At 36.6% G+C, this 15,653-nt stretch overlaps 1 protein-coding gene and 1 non-coding gene across 18 annotated transcripts in view; both read right to left on the bottom strand.

The window, feature by feature from the left end:
• PICALM (phosphatidylinositol binding clathrin assembly protein) overlaps positions 1 to 15,653 on the bottom strand; it is a 97,313-nt gene that overhangs the window by 78,397 nt on the left and 3,263 nt on the right. The gene's annotated exons all lie outside the window — the stretch shown is intronic.
• Positions 4,947 to 5,019, bottom strand: TRNAC-GCA. Its single transcript has one exon. It is a non-coding gene; the product is annotated as a tRNA-Cys (tRNA).

Raw genomic sequence — 15,653 nt, 5'->3', positions numbered from 1 at the left:
AGTCATTAATTTTCACAAGAATATACTGTAACACAATATATTCAGAGTACTTTACAACTTTAAAGCACCATGAAATATCAGATATCACTTATTTTATTTAGTATCATATTTTATTAGTCAACTTTAGTAGACTATTCTTCCATCACTTTTCCAATATAGTACTATGAAACCACCTCAAACACAAAAGGTGTCTTACAAAACCTTCAGAAAATTTATAAAGCCCAACCTCTTCACACTGAGAAATGTTAACCAGATACTTGCACTCAATCTTAAGAGTGACAAAATCTTTACATGTGGGGATTTCTTCATATTGGGTTTGCCAAGAAGTTCTTTCACATTCTCAGTCTTTTAATTCTGTATTACTGGAGCCTTTGACAAGGCAAAGAGCTTCCCCTGGTGGCTCAGACAGTAAAGAATCTGCCTGCAATGCAGGAGACCTAGGTTCAATCCTTGGGTCTGGAATATCCAGAGAAAGGAATGGCTACTCACTTCAGTATTCTTGCCTGGAGAATTCCATGGACAGAGGAGCCTGGTATGCTACAGTCCACGGGGTGGCAGAGTCCAACATGACAGAACAACTAACACTTTGACAAGCGATGCTGTTCTTTCCATTGAAGAGATTTCAATACCTTAAAGTTAACACAAGCCTACCTTAAGTTAACACAAACCAGTAGCTCATTATTTAAAAAAGTAATCTTTCCACTAGAGGACAGATGAAGACATATACGTATTTTCTCTGCATTCTCTTTCTGTTCATTCTACATGGTTCAAGTCTTGTCATCACCTACTCTAATTATTCTCAAATTCACACATTTCTCTTTAGCCCTCACAAACCTAATTTCTAGGACAGACAGTAACCAATTCTTCTCTGGTGTGTATACTCTGCGCATTGGCATCTTCATTTTCATTCGGACCGCAATAAACTGAAGTTGACAGGGTATACCGAAGGAATCATAATATTCAACCCAAGTTCACAAGAAACAGGTTTCAAGATTTTTGGTATTCCCATCTCAAAATGCCTTAAATACTACAAGCCTTAATTTATATGCAAGGTTAAAAAGCCAAGAAGGTTTCAGCCCCAGAAATGTAATCATTACTAATTCTAAGTAATAGGAGAGAAAGTAAACTATGTTTATAAAGGGCCTCAAAAGCTACACCACCTTCTTGGTTGGTCACTGGCTAAGTTAGGAAAACCTAACTGATGAGGAAAATGAAAGAAAAAGCATTTTTAGGTTAAGTCTACAAGCACAAAGATAAGAAGCATCTTAAGCTTCCCTTAAAAACGTTTCCACCTCCTGATAGGAAGAAGCGGTTTTCTTTCTGCAATCAGTCAAGGAGTGGCTCAGCCTCCTGAGCTGCTTCATAAATACCTTTCTAACTTAGCTGCCAGTTGCAACTCTATAATTAATTTCTTTTTCTATAACTAACTTTTAAGTCAGTACTTATCCTTCTTGTTTACTGCCACTCAGCTATGTTTATGCAGTGTTTCTGGGATGTGCTACTGAAGTCACCTGAAAATAATGCCTTTGTCCACTCTAGGTCACCAATTCGAAACAACCTTCTGCAAGAATATGAAAAACAAAAATAAAGGAGGGTTTATCCTATACTAAGTCTAAAATCTCATACTAAACTAACACCTAACACTAATTCCAAACCTGCTAACTAGTATAGAACTATATAGTTCTGTGAAGAAAAGTTATAAAAGTTAATGTTGAGAAAAGAAAAATAAAAAAAGGAAATACTGCCTGTTAAACCTTAACTTCTCAGTGATTATTAAAAAGCTGGTTTTGCTTCTAAAAACAAATGTACAAATGGGAATAAGGATAATGTGATTGTATCTCCCAGATTTGAAAACAGAAGACAATGTTTTTCATCTAAAGAACAAGCCAGGTCTTCAAAAGATCAAATGCAGCTATCCTGTAACCCTCTTGGATATTCAGTTCTTAAAAACAAATTCATGTAGAGCAATTCACTCAATTTTGTATTTATCTTCACAGTGGCCTTATAAGCCAAAACTAGACCAACTTCTCAGTATCTCACCTGAAACAAAGCTGGAAGCTACAATTAGTGAGATGTTTTGTTTTCTACTCTCCTGATAAAAATGGTACACACTTCCAAAATCTTGCCCCTCCCTTTTCAAAACTGCTATGTGAAGACAGGCCAGCTGCACTTAAAAAGGTTGTTGTTCAGTCACCCAGTCATATCCAACTCTTTGCGACCCCATGGACCGCAGCACAATAAATATCACAAGTTTCCTAATATAATTTAGATTGTATACAACTAAGGATTATTCTAAGTGATACCAATAAGTTGCTTTAAGTCACAAAAGGTAAAAATATTGCCAAAAATAAAGACAGCTCATGCTGTATTTGAAAAGTTAGCTCAAGACCAACTATATATACATGTACTTGCGAATAAAAGCAAACTTTGTGGGTTTTTTTGGCTGATCCCTGACCAGGGATTGAACCTGGGTCCTCAGCAATTAGAGTGCAGAGTCCTAACCTCACAGCCAGGAAACTCCTGGACCTTCTCTTAGCGGTGATCCCAAGTACACAGATGGTTGCAGATTGAAAAAGAGGAAGCAGCTACAGTCACAAAAGTGGACGCAGCGTTGGCCTATCACAAGTTCCAGGAGGCAGCCTCCATCCACAATGTACATTCACAGCACACACACACTTCAAAAACAGTCTCTCCATCAAACAAAGAATCTTTGAAACAAAAACAATGCTTAGATTTCTATACTTCTATGAAATCAAAATAAGGGATAACAATAAGGTTTAAGGCATTAATTCACAAATTCATCACTTAACCGAATAATTTTAAATTACTCTGCAAATGAACACATGGTGACAGATTAGTGATGCATCATTATAAACCATCAACTGATCTCCCATTATACCCAACAGCAGCAAGATGAATAGCCAGTGTAGACCATTTAGTCTATAGTTAAGGGACCACACCATTACCCCGTTCCAGATATCAAGTACATAATCCTAGCATGAACACTATGAACTTATCAAGTGAACCAACTCACTAAAGACCAAGATCATATCTGAATATCTGCAATAAAGATGAATTCTGTCCAACAACTTCACATTTAAAACAAACAAAAAAACTGATGACTAGATAGTTCATTCACCAGCCCAGCATAGTAAGTTCATTATCTTCATCAAAGATTTATTAAATATTTACTAAGCTACTACTCGGAGAAGGCAATGGCAACCCACTCGTGTTCTTGCCTGGAGAATCCCGGGGACGGCAGAGCCTGGTGGGCTGCCATCTCTGGGGTCGCACAGAGTCGGACACGACTGAAGCGACTTAGCAGCAGCAGCAGCAAGCTATTATAGACCAGGCAAATATTCTGGGTATTGGGGATACCAAGATGAACAAAGCAAGAATTCCTGTTTTCAGAAAAAATAAACAGGCACAAGATGCTATGAAAATTTAAAATAAAAAGAAGATGAAAACCAGAAAAAAGAAAAATGCCTCTGCAGATAGACAGAGGAGCAATTTTATTACAATTGTTACTTTCACCCAAAGGGAACAAACAGGAAAGGATGAAACATCTTGTGGTCAACCTGACTGAAAATTCCGAAAAGCAGGCATTTGAAACACGGGTGGGAAGGCTTATAGGAAGTCTTTTATTATCAAGTATTTTAACATTTTACAAAAGTCACATATTTTTAATAAAAGAAAATTCACATTTTTCTTGGCCATTTTCACCTAAAAAAAGTCACAGAAAACAAAGCTATGCCCCCACTCCCAATGACAGTAAAATATGCAAGTTAAAATTGTTTTTCAAATAAAGATAATATATTTCAGTAGGTGAGATACTGTAATGGAGAATGAAGCAAAGCTCATAGCGAAACTCCTTAATCGTAGTTCCCAAAGCACCAAGCCAAGAACAAAAAAGCTACAGGGGCCCAAATGCAGCATCACAGAGTAGCAGAGCAGGGAGGTAATTTAGAAATCAGTAATTCATGAGAAAGGTATTTTCCTAAGGTCATATGGAGCTGGGGCCAAGACAACACATTCCAGTTCAGGGCTTGTTCCTTTTAAAAGTTTAAGAAGTTGCTGTTTCCAAATATAATCTTACATATTTACAGAAATTATATTTCTCAAGGAAAGGCTTTCTCCTTAACTATTGCTCATTCCCTATAACTTCTCTGTGAGCTATAGATTCCCCAGATTGCCTCACTTCCACCCGAGGCTCTTCACTGCCATTTAAGTGTTAATTTTATTCTCTATTTCCTTCCATTACAGTAATGTTTCTCATGATTATCTGTACAGTAGAGCTAATAAGACTACCTACTCAACGGGCTTTTTAAGTCAACTGTGTTAATGAATGTCAACTGCGTTAATGCATGTCAACTGCTTAAGAAAGGATTCTTTAAATCTGAGCTATTATTTCCATCATGCAGGCTATATCCTAAAAAATAAATGATCTGATCAGATTTTGTGTAATAATGAAGACTGAAAAGGTTCCAGTTTATTGACTGTTAAGCGTCAATAAAATATCTTCAGATCAAAACTAGGAATGTACTACTACTGGTTAGAAGATTTCTTCTATAATTCATTCCTGAGCAATCTATAGACTCAGAAATCCTCCAAACTTTAGATACCACCACTGTGATGCCATTTTTAATAATCAAGCTAACATGAAATGCTAAAGGCAGTAAAATCTCATTCTCAGCTTATAGATCAGCAAAACTTGCCTCCCCTATTTTAACACCGGCAGTAGAAAACACAGTACAGCCTTGAAAACCAGCTTTAACTAGGGCCCAACTTTGCCTACAGCAGCCAAAAGTGAGAGAAACAAAGCGAAGCCGCTCAGTCATGTCCGACTCTTTGCGACCCCATGGACTGTACCCGCCAGGCTCCTCTGTCCATGGGATTCTCCAGGCAAGAATATTGGAGTGGGTTGCCATGCCCTCCTCCAGAGGATCTTCCCCACCCAGGGGATCGAACCCGGGTCTCCTGCATTGCAGGCAGGCGCTTTATCCTCTGAGCCACCAGGGAAGCCAGGAAATGAGATATATCTAAAAGTCACAGGATTAAAATCCATATTCCCTCCACAATCTCATCCCAGACAGTTGTTCCAACTATACTTCCCCTCAGGCCTGACCTGTCCTTCCTCTGGCCTCAAAGCACCCCACTTATCATCTACAGGTAAGGTAGATTCCTTTGTTTACCATCTAGATTCCTTTGTTTCCCAAACACAGTTCCAGCTTTGCTACCTACAAAGTTTGCTGGTGCTCTTTGCTCCACCTGAAATGCCTACCCCTCCTAATTACCATTTAAGGTCCATTTCTCCTCCTTTATCAAAAGCAGTTATCTCTCGCCCCTCTAATTTTCAATGACATCCATTCTGAGCTTATCTTACACTGCTGCCCCATAATATAACTATCTGTATATGTCATCTTCCTTACAAGACTGAGGACATGATCAAACAAATAATTTCACTTTTAGATTTCTCAATAATCTCAACACAGTAGCTTGTTTATACTAGTAGACAACATGTAATTGCTAATGAGTATATTATTTTCCATTAGACTAATAAAGTCTTGTTTGGTAGAAATTGAGCTTTAAAAAGCTAAAGAAACCAATAATTAATGTATCCTATGTAACAAATTGCTATCGATTGTTAAATCACATAAATCAAACATGCCCCCAAGAATCTTAGCAAACTTTCCCTATTCACACTGACTGTCATCGGATGATAAGATAGTCTGTGTTTAAGTTCATTCACAAAGTTGAAACAAAAAAACTTCTACCTGCAGACAGGCCCACAAAAGTCATTCAATCAGCGTACCTGATTCTATTCATTCAGTGACCCAAACGACCACATGTAACAACATTCAGTACTTCTGCAGTTCTGTAACACGGGCATGGAAAACTAGGAGAGCAGCTAACAGGGGGAAAGGGAGTCTAAAATGAAGATCTGGGCAGAAGAGACCAGAGTTTACCAAGGTAACTCCTGTCCATTTCAAGACACTTAAGGGCTCTCTCTCCAACCTCATCGCCCCCCATTCTCATTAACAGTTTACATTCCACCATATGGCACTCACTACTTACAGTCTTCACCAAACACACCAAAATGCTCTTTCTTGCCTTTGTGTCACTGCATGTGCTAATCCATTTAGAAGGAATTTCTCTGTCTGGCAAATCTCTGTTCATCCTTAAAATTCCTGTTACCTCCTCTATGAAGCTGTCACTAACTCCTTCAAAATTAATTACTTCACCCCATATTCTGATACTTTATGTAAATAATATTGCGCATTTATCTCAATGTATTAGTTATTCATTTACACATTTTCACCATCAGCTCTCAGGTTCCTTTTAGGGTATGACCAGTGTCATTCATTTTTCCAATATTTCCTAGACTTCAATCACTTTTCCTTAGCACTCCACTTAATGCTTCTTTCTAACCAGGGTTTTTGCTGGCACTGTGCAACTCAACAGAACTCAATCTCTGAACTTTCACCCCATAGTCTTGCTCATAGAACAAGTAAAAGATCGTAGTATAATTTACTAGATAATTTTACTAAAATAATATGAAATTAAAAAGAAAAATGTGTTCTTATAATTCTTTTTCCATTCAAAGCCTTCTCCAAGAAACATAACGTCAAACAAAATGCTCAGTTCTTGAGTCTGTGGGTACACAAATGAATTAAGATTTATCTGCATTACACTTTCCAAAAAATTAATTTGGATTTCAAGAAGTCAATCAAGGTCAACATCCAGTTCAATCATTATATAGCCTACTAAAGTCATATATTTCCTTTCTAACTATCTTCCTTTGCGCTTTACATGTTCTGCCAACGTCTTATAACAAAACACACAAGCAGGTAGCAAGTAAGGCATTTATAGCATTCTGCAGTCAAGTGAACTACTGCAGATAACACAAAGTCTGATGTCAAAGACTGCCAGGAATACACTTGCAACGATCATACATTAGCAAATAAAATTCATGAAAGGGAAAAAACATCTGAAGTCAAATATACCAATATTAAGTAGGTCCTAGAATAAATTATATTGTAAGTGTGTCAAACTACCCTAATTTTATATAATCTAACTCCAGAAGTCTACTTCTGAACATCTGTAATTCCTCAGGTTTTCAAACCATAAAGAATAAAAAGTAGCTTCATTATGGGAACAGAAAAAAGGTTAAACAACTTCACTACTCATAGTGAAGACATTACTCCTACAACAATCTTCCTCTTCCTTCATGGAAAAAAACCTAAAACATTGTTTGGTAACACATTAGCAATCCCTCAAGAAAATGTTATCCCTCCTTCGTTCTTTAAGCATCTTTTCATTACAAACTTGCTATATGCTCTATTTAGCACAGTAAAGTAGACACGCAGTTATAAACACTTATAATTATAGAAGCTATAGAGTTACATCACATGAAAAGTGTCACTATAGGGAAGTGTAAGATATTATGGAATCATACACACCATTCTGTGTTGACAAAAATACCTGCTTACTGATCCTCACGCAACTATGTGTTATCTCTTCACACATTTAAACTACCCTCAGAACGTTAAAAACAAACAAACAAAAAAAACAAGTTTGTTGGATTAGATTAAGTGATCTACCCAATTAAAAATGTTTGACTTGAATTTTCCACAGTCAATGAATTATACCAGTACTGGAGAATGACATTAAGGAAAATTTTTTGTCCCTCATTAGTCTCTACTTCTTTGTCACACAGAAGCAGAGTTGTACCCCATGTCAACCTCAAAAGAAGGGGAAAACTCAAATATCCCCCATTTTCCTTACTATCACCTTGCCACCACACACCATATATGAAAATTAACTCAAAACTGATCAAACTAAAACACATAAAACTCTCAGGAGTAGTTAAGGCCTAAATCTGCATAACCGTGGACTAGCCAATGGTTTCTTAAGATAAAATAGCAAAAGCACAAATAACAGAAAATACAAAAAACTGAACCTCAAAATTAAAAAGGTTTGCACATCATTTATAAAAATATTATAAATCACTATGCTGCATATCTGAAACTAATAAAATACTGTAAATCAACTATACTTCAATTTTTAAAAGGGCAGGATGTAGAGGGGTTACTATCAAAAAAGTAGAAAGGTAAAATGCAAGATGGGAAAAAACAGTCATATAAGTCACATAAGGACCTACTATCTAGAATACCAAAGAACTCTTCTAGGCTTCCAAATAGTCAAATTTCAAATGGGCAAAGGATCTGAATAGACATATTTTCAAAAACATACAAATGGACAGTAAGCTCAACATCATTAAAAAGATGTTTAACATCACTAGTCATATGGAAAATGTCAAGCAAAATCATTAACAGCTTCCCTAATAGCTCAGTTGGTAAAGAATCCGCCTTCCATGCAGGAGACCCGGGTCCGATTCCTGGGTCAGGAAGATCCGCTGGAGAAGGGATAGATTACCCACTCCAGTATTCTCAGGCTTCCCTTGTGACTCAGCTGGTAAAGAATCTGCCTCCAATGCAGGAGACCTGGGTTCAATCCCTGGGTTGGGAAGATCCTCTGGAGAAGGGAAAGGCTACCCACTCCAGTATTCTGGCCTGGAGAATTCCAAGGACTGTACAGTCCATGGGATCGCAGAGTCGGACATGACTGAGCAACTTTCACTTCACGCAAAACCATTATACACACATACACACTTATGTATTTAACTAGGATGACTGCAATGAAAAAAATTTAATTAAATTTTAAATACCCTGAAAATAATAAGTATTAGAAAGTATACAGAGAAACTGAAACCTTTATACATTGCTCTTGTGAATATAAAATGGTACAACTGCTGTGGAAAACAACCTGGTAAACCCTCAAAAAGTTAAACATTTAACTACCAGAAATTCTTCTCTTTGGTACATACTCAAGAGAACTGAAAACACGTTAACACAAACATTTTTATACAGATGTTCATAGCAATACTATCCTTGGTGGATTTAAAGGGGTAAACAACCCAAAAGTCCATCAATGGACGAAAGAACAAAATGTGGTCTATCCATAAAGGGAATATTATTAGGGGTTATAGAAAGAATGAAATATTGTTACATGCTACAACATCCACAAACCTGGAAAGTTTTATGCTAAGTGAAAGAAACCAGACATGAAAGGCCAAGAATTGTATGATCCTGCTTATATGAAATGTCCAGATTAGGAAAATCCATAGATAGAAAGCAGATTACTGGTTGCCAGCGAAAGAGGGTGGCCAGATTGGGGAGTTGACTGCGAACAGATAGCTATTTTCTTTTTGGGGTGGTGGAAAATGTTCTGGAATTAGACAGTGGTAAAGGTCACACACAACACTGTGAATATATTTGATGCTTTGTGAACTACATCTCAATTTATAACTTGCATACAAGAGACGTCCCTGGCAGTCTAGTGGTTAAGACTCCCAACTTCCACTGCACAGGGAGCAGGTTCAACCGCTGGTTGGAAAACTAAAATACCACATGCCGTGAAGTGCAGCACTCCCCAAAAATTTTGCATAAAAGATTCATTTTGCCTCACAATCCCCCTTTTCACAATAGCTCTGTATGACTTAAATGACAAAATCTCAAGTTGTTCAATACCGTGCATGGAATCAAATTCCTATAAATAATTGTTTCAAATATAACAAAAAGGTCTGCAAACGCTTTCCAGAGTGAATATCACTGTAATTACTTTTGGTATATACGTGAACTAAAGTAAGATTTTTGCATACTAGATGTATTTAAAATGTTACTTCTGAATTTCTCAAGCTTCCACGAGACAACGAACTCTATTCAGTTCAGTTCAGCTCAGCTCAGTCATGTCCGACTCTTTGCGACCCCGTGAATAACAGCACGCCAGGCCTCCCTGTCCATCACCAACTCCCGGAGTTTACCCGAAATCATGTCCATCGAGTCAGTGATGCCATCCAGCCATCTCATCTCTGTCGTCACCTTCTCCTCCTGCCTCCAATCCCTCCCAGCATCAGTCTTTTCCAATGAGTCAACTCTTCCCATGAGACGGCCAAAGTATTGGAGTTTCAGCCTCAGCATCAGTCCTTCCAATGAACACCCAGGACTGATCGCTTTTAGGATGGACTGGTTGGATCTCCTTGTAGACCAAGGGACTCTCAAAAGTCTTCCCCAACACCACAGTTCAAAAGCATCAATTCTTCGGCGCTCAGCTTTCTTCACAGTCCAACTCTATTACCAGCACATAAAAATCTTAATACACACACACACACCAAGACGCTTTTTCTTAGAGCTTATAAATCACATGAGGAGACCTATAAAGACCTATAATTAGCAGAGAAATGTATTGGGTAGGATGAACTTGCTGGATGAACCAATACATTAAAATGGGGCTTCCCATTAAAATGGTGGCTCTGCGGTAAAGAATCCTCCTACCAATGCAGGAGATTCAGGTTCAATCCCTGGGTTGGAAAGATGCTTTGGAGAAGGGAATGGCAGCCCACTCTAGTATTCTTGCCTGGAAAATCCCACAGACAGAGGAGCCTGGCGGGCTACAGTCCATGGGGTTACGAAAGAGCGGCATAGGACTGAAAGACTAAACCACCACCATACGTCAAAATACAGCAACTAAGTAGACCCTATGAAGTCACTTGTAAAGTACACCTGCTCTCTTTAAGTGAGGATAGAAGTTTGGAAAGCACGTCTAAGTTTCTTCAACCACTACTTGGAAAAAATTTCCCTTGAGTAAATCAGGGCCCCTAGCAAGCTTTCAAGTACCAAGTTTATGACTTAAATACCAGCACCATTTCAGAAATCACTCTGGGAATTCCAAGCATGCAGAGAAGACTTTGAGCAATTCGTACCAGGCCCTGCAATCAGCTGATTGATGATCTAGATTTAGTGGTCTTACTATCACAGCCATCACTATTATCACTCCAACCTCCATTCTAAAACAGTCATCTCTTTTGCATTCTGACATTATCTGCCAAGCGTGTACTGCAACCTTTCCTATATCTAAAGTGAAGCTGTTATACAGTTATATACAGGAAGCAGCCTCCACATAGATTATAATGTGATCAGCACCTCCTGGAGCTGTACAAGGAAGCAACTCTGATACATATTTCAAATATAATTCTTAAAATTAATTTCTTCTTTTAAGACCACATCCTCAAAAGCATGCATTTTAAAATAGCTTTCAAACTGAGTAGCTGTAACCACGAAATTTTTTCCTTTGCTATACCACCACTTTGGGAAAATCACAAAATATTGAAACAAAACCAAACCTCAATTCCTCATGGGTCCCATGAAATACAGCAATTTGATATGTTTTTTATCAATGCTACTGAATGACTTTATATATAATTTTGTAACCAAGTGATTATCATTCACTGGAACTAAGATAATGCCCATAAAAACATTATTAAAATATCTACTGGGATAGATCTCGATGCTATGTCCATAAGATGTTCATTCAATAGCCTGAGCTGTGACAGATTACATGCATTCAGCGTGCATTCAGTATTTAATGAGTACCCAAAGCACCACTGATTAGGTAGTGTGAGAAGAGATATACAACAGTACAAAAAAGTTTCTATTCACAATTAAAACACACACGAACCCAAAATATACAGAGAATCAGAATAACCAGGGGGAGTTGTTCAGTAGTGTCCTTATGGAAGAGGTGATTTTAAACATGAACTTTAAGTTTAAAGAAGGTTAAAGAGGAAGGATGGATCTGTTTTGACACAGAGGGCAAAGATATTTTGTGTCCTAGGAATGGAATCTGCAAAGGATGGTTAACAGTTTGGGAGTCAAGAACTTACTTTGGCACAACTGGTACCCAACCTGCTTAGCTGAAAAGAAACAGCTTAGCTATATTTAAAACAAAAAACAACAAAACCAGAAAGTGAGGAAAAAGAGGATCCAGTGTCAACTAAAGATGGACTTTATCAAGGCCTTTTAGGAAAAATTACATTACTGTTAGAAACTCTTTGCCCCAGTGCAGTCTCCTTTGAAAGTCACACATCACATTCTTTCCACTCTACTCAACAGTATGACATAATCAAAGGATTATGTCACATCTCTTGCTCAGTCTTACAATGACTGGGTCACTGTTATCCATCAAATCAAATGCAAAATTACTCTGAGAATTGCAAGGACCACTTAAATCTAGTTTCTCAGTTTCTTTTCCTCCCATCTTAACAGACACTCTTCCTTCCAGTTGCATTTTTTTTCCAGTCTCAGAGCATTTATTATCTTAAAAATTAAGGACTCCAAAGAGCTTTTACGTGATTTTTCTCTGATATTTACTGAGAGGGTTAGAAATTAAAACTCAGAAATTTTAAAAGATTAATTCATTTTAAAATAATAAAACTCATCATGTTAGTATTTTTCATAAAAAATAACTATTTTCCAAAACTAAAATTTAGAACAGTGGCACTGTTTCATATTTTTTCCAAAACTCTTTACTATCTGGCTTAATAAAAAACAGATTCTTCTATCTGTTACTACATTCAACTTGTTGCAGTATCACATAGCCTCTGGAACACTCCACTGTACAATAGTGGAAGAATGAAAATGGGAAAGCTAAACAATGTCTCAGCATATGAATACAGTTTTGACCTCACAAATATGCTGAAAGGTCTTGGGGACTCCCAGGAGGCAGAGGACCACACTTCAAAAAACACTGCAAGGGACTTCCCTGGCAGTCCAGTGGTTAAGACTCTGTGATTCCACATTAGGGGATGTGGGTTTGATCCCTGGTTGGGAAACTTAAGATCCCACATGCATGGCCAGGAAAAAGAAAAACACTACCTTGAGTAAATAAATATGGCTTATTCATTTCCTGGAATAGAAAAGCATTACATAAAAAGTCACACCAAGGTGAAACCCAGACCTGATGCCAGACCACCTGAGTTCAAATCCCAGTTTTATGCAACCTTGGGCAAATTACTAAACTCAATGCCTTAGTTCCCTCTTCAGCAAAATGGTGATAATTATAAAAATCTCTCTTACAAAGTTGTTGAAAGGAATAAACAAGTTAATAAATACAAAGTGTTCAATAATGTGAGTGCCCAGCACAAAGTAAGCACAAATAAACATTTGTTAAATAAATATAAACACAATCCAGGCATAAGCACAAAGCACATGCCTAGCTATAAGTACTGCTACTACATTCTAAAGTAACTTCAAAAATCCTCGGTATTCTTATAATCTGGCAAACTACAATTCTGAAAGTAATTTTTAACACAAAGGTTTAGGGTCATCAAAATACCCTTTTCAAGGAATATCATTAGTAAATTCTCAGTGCCCACAAACAATTCTCCATGAAAATAACTATATATACATATATATACAATGAATATACAAAATTCTAAAAGGTCAAATCCAAAACTTCAATTCTCTAGAGAAATATATAAAGCCATTTAACAGGGAACATACTGAGAACACAAAGTAACGGAAATGCCACTTCAGCCACCAAAAGAACAGGAAGAGCAAATAGTAAGCCGTTACTTTGAAAATCTAACCCTACTTCTCCTTGCTAGGGTTGTAACCTCTGGCCAAGAAATCTTCAAGTTTATTTTTCTTACTTCTTTGATTTTAAGGAAAAAATCAGGGAACTAGGCACTTTGAAACTGAACAAAAAAAAAAAGAACAAAAGAGATTTCCATATATTATGACGGTGAACATTAAGTATTCTAAATGATAATCAGAGTCAAAATAAACTATTTTATTTAAATTAAAGCAATTCTGACTATTTCAAATAAATTATATTAAACAATTAATGTATTTTTAAAACATCTAAGGAATTCTCTGCCTATCCAGCGGTTAGGCCTCCACGCTTCCACTGTAGGAGGTACAGGTTCGATCCATGGTTGAGAAACTAAGATCTCACAAGCCTTCAGCCCAGCCAAAAACTAAAGGATTAAGTAGAAGAGCTTTCAAAAGCTAAAAAAATAAAACATATAATTAAATACAAGTACTCTACAAATCAAAGGAGAGGAAATCGAATGAGCCAAAATTAAATTCTAAGACATCTTAAAAATTATTCAGATATACAAAATATACAAACATAAAAAGCACTGGTACATGAATAAAAATTAGATGACTAAAATCTAAACATTATTTCTTAAAATAACAAGTCCACCAGTGATGCCTAATTATTTTACAAAGATATTTTATAATTAATATGCTAATTACACATAAGGCAGGTATTGAAATGGCTAGAGGTCAGATTCTTTTCTGGGTTTCTCTTTTAAAATACATACTATCCAGAAATATAACTAAATATATCAAGGAGGAAAAAACTTATATTTGTAGAGTTCTACTGTACGCCTCCTGCATTTGACAGAAGTAGTCAAATCTTACTATTACCACTTTGATGACTCAATCACCATTTTTTGTTATTTCAGAACTATTACAGGAGTAAGGGACAGAATAAGTCAAATAAGGAAAATGAAAATATAAACCACAATTCTTATGGTAATTCTTATGGGAAAGAACAGTAAGCCCAAACATAACTACAAAATAACTGTCCATTTGGAAAGCCTCACCTTCCTTATTTCTTCTAAACAAGAGCCATCAAGGGCAGATCTTCCACTTACTACCTTCTTCACATGTACTTTCTTGCAGATCAGATTCCAGTTACCAGACATCTTCTTGATAATACAAAAACTAAGTACCCACTGAATATAATTAAGACATTAAAAATCAATAATTTGCTTTAAAAGACCATTATTTCAGCTGCATGTCAATATTTTATATGTATTTTCAATGTTATAAAAACTACTAACCCAAATACAAATTACACCTTCTATAAATTCAAAGTATTCACAAATTCTTACTTTAAAAACATGCACAAATTTCACAATTAAAATTAGGATGAGTCTAAATACAGTACACAAGACACAAATACCCACACTGTATCTACCTTAGAGATATGCTTACAATGAATACTTAATAAGAACGTGATTTTGATTTTGCTGTGCAGAATGGAAGGCAGATGGTGGCTAGGATGAAATGCCTCTTGAAATTAACCAGGAAAAACATGGATATAAAAGTGAAGACATTAGATCTGTTAACACAGTATTTCATTTCAGTGAAACACGTCATAAAATAAATGCCCAAGGAAAGAAAACTAGTATAAAAAAAGAAAAGTGTTCTTGTCAAAAGCAGAGGGACGGCTGTGAAATTAGTTAAGAATGTTTTTAAGAAATTATAAAACTGTTCTGTGTACTTCAATCATCAATGTTCTCAGCATTCTACATCCATCTCATTAAATGGAGTTAGAGACAACCTTCTATGCATATGACTTGCCTATCCCGTAGCTATGAGAGAGGATTAAATTAGATAATGGTTAATAAGTGCCTGGCAAACAGAAGTCCTTCAGGTACAAGGGCTGCTATACTCCTACCTCGATTATGGACATTAGAGGCCTAGAATTAAATGCAAATCATGTTTATTTTTAAAAATGTGTTTCAGAGGTTTGACAACTCTTTTCCCACTGTGGACACTAGTTAACATTAGTATCTATTGACCCCTATAAGCAAAGCAAAAGTTCTTAAATATATATACAATGCAGTATGAATTAAGCCATAATTCATGGATTACAATAATCATTTCCTAATATGGACAGACCTTGGCAAGGTGCACAGAAACCACCTCCACACTCAAAAGGCTTAGAGGAAAAAAAAA

Source organism: Capra hircus, chromosome 29 (genome assembly GCF_001704415.2).
Source record: "Capra hircus breed San Clemente chromosome 29, ASM170441v1, whole genome shotgun sequence".
Lineage (NCBI taxonomy): Eukaryota > Metazoa > Chordata > Mammalia > Artiodactyla > Bovidae > Capra > Capra hircus.
The sequence above is the reverse complement of the archived record's forward strand: the minus strand, read 5'-3'. Positions and strand labels throughout refer to the sequence as shown.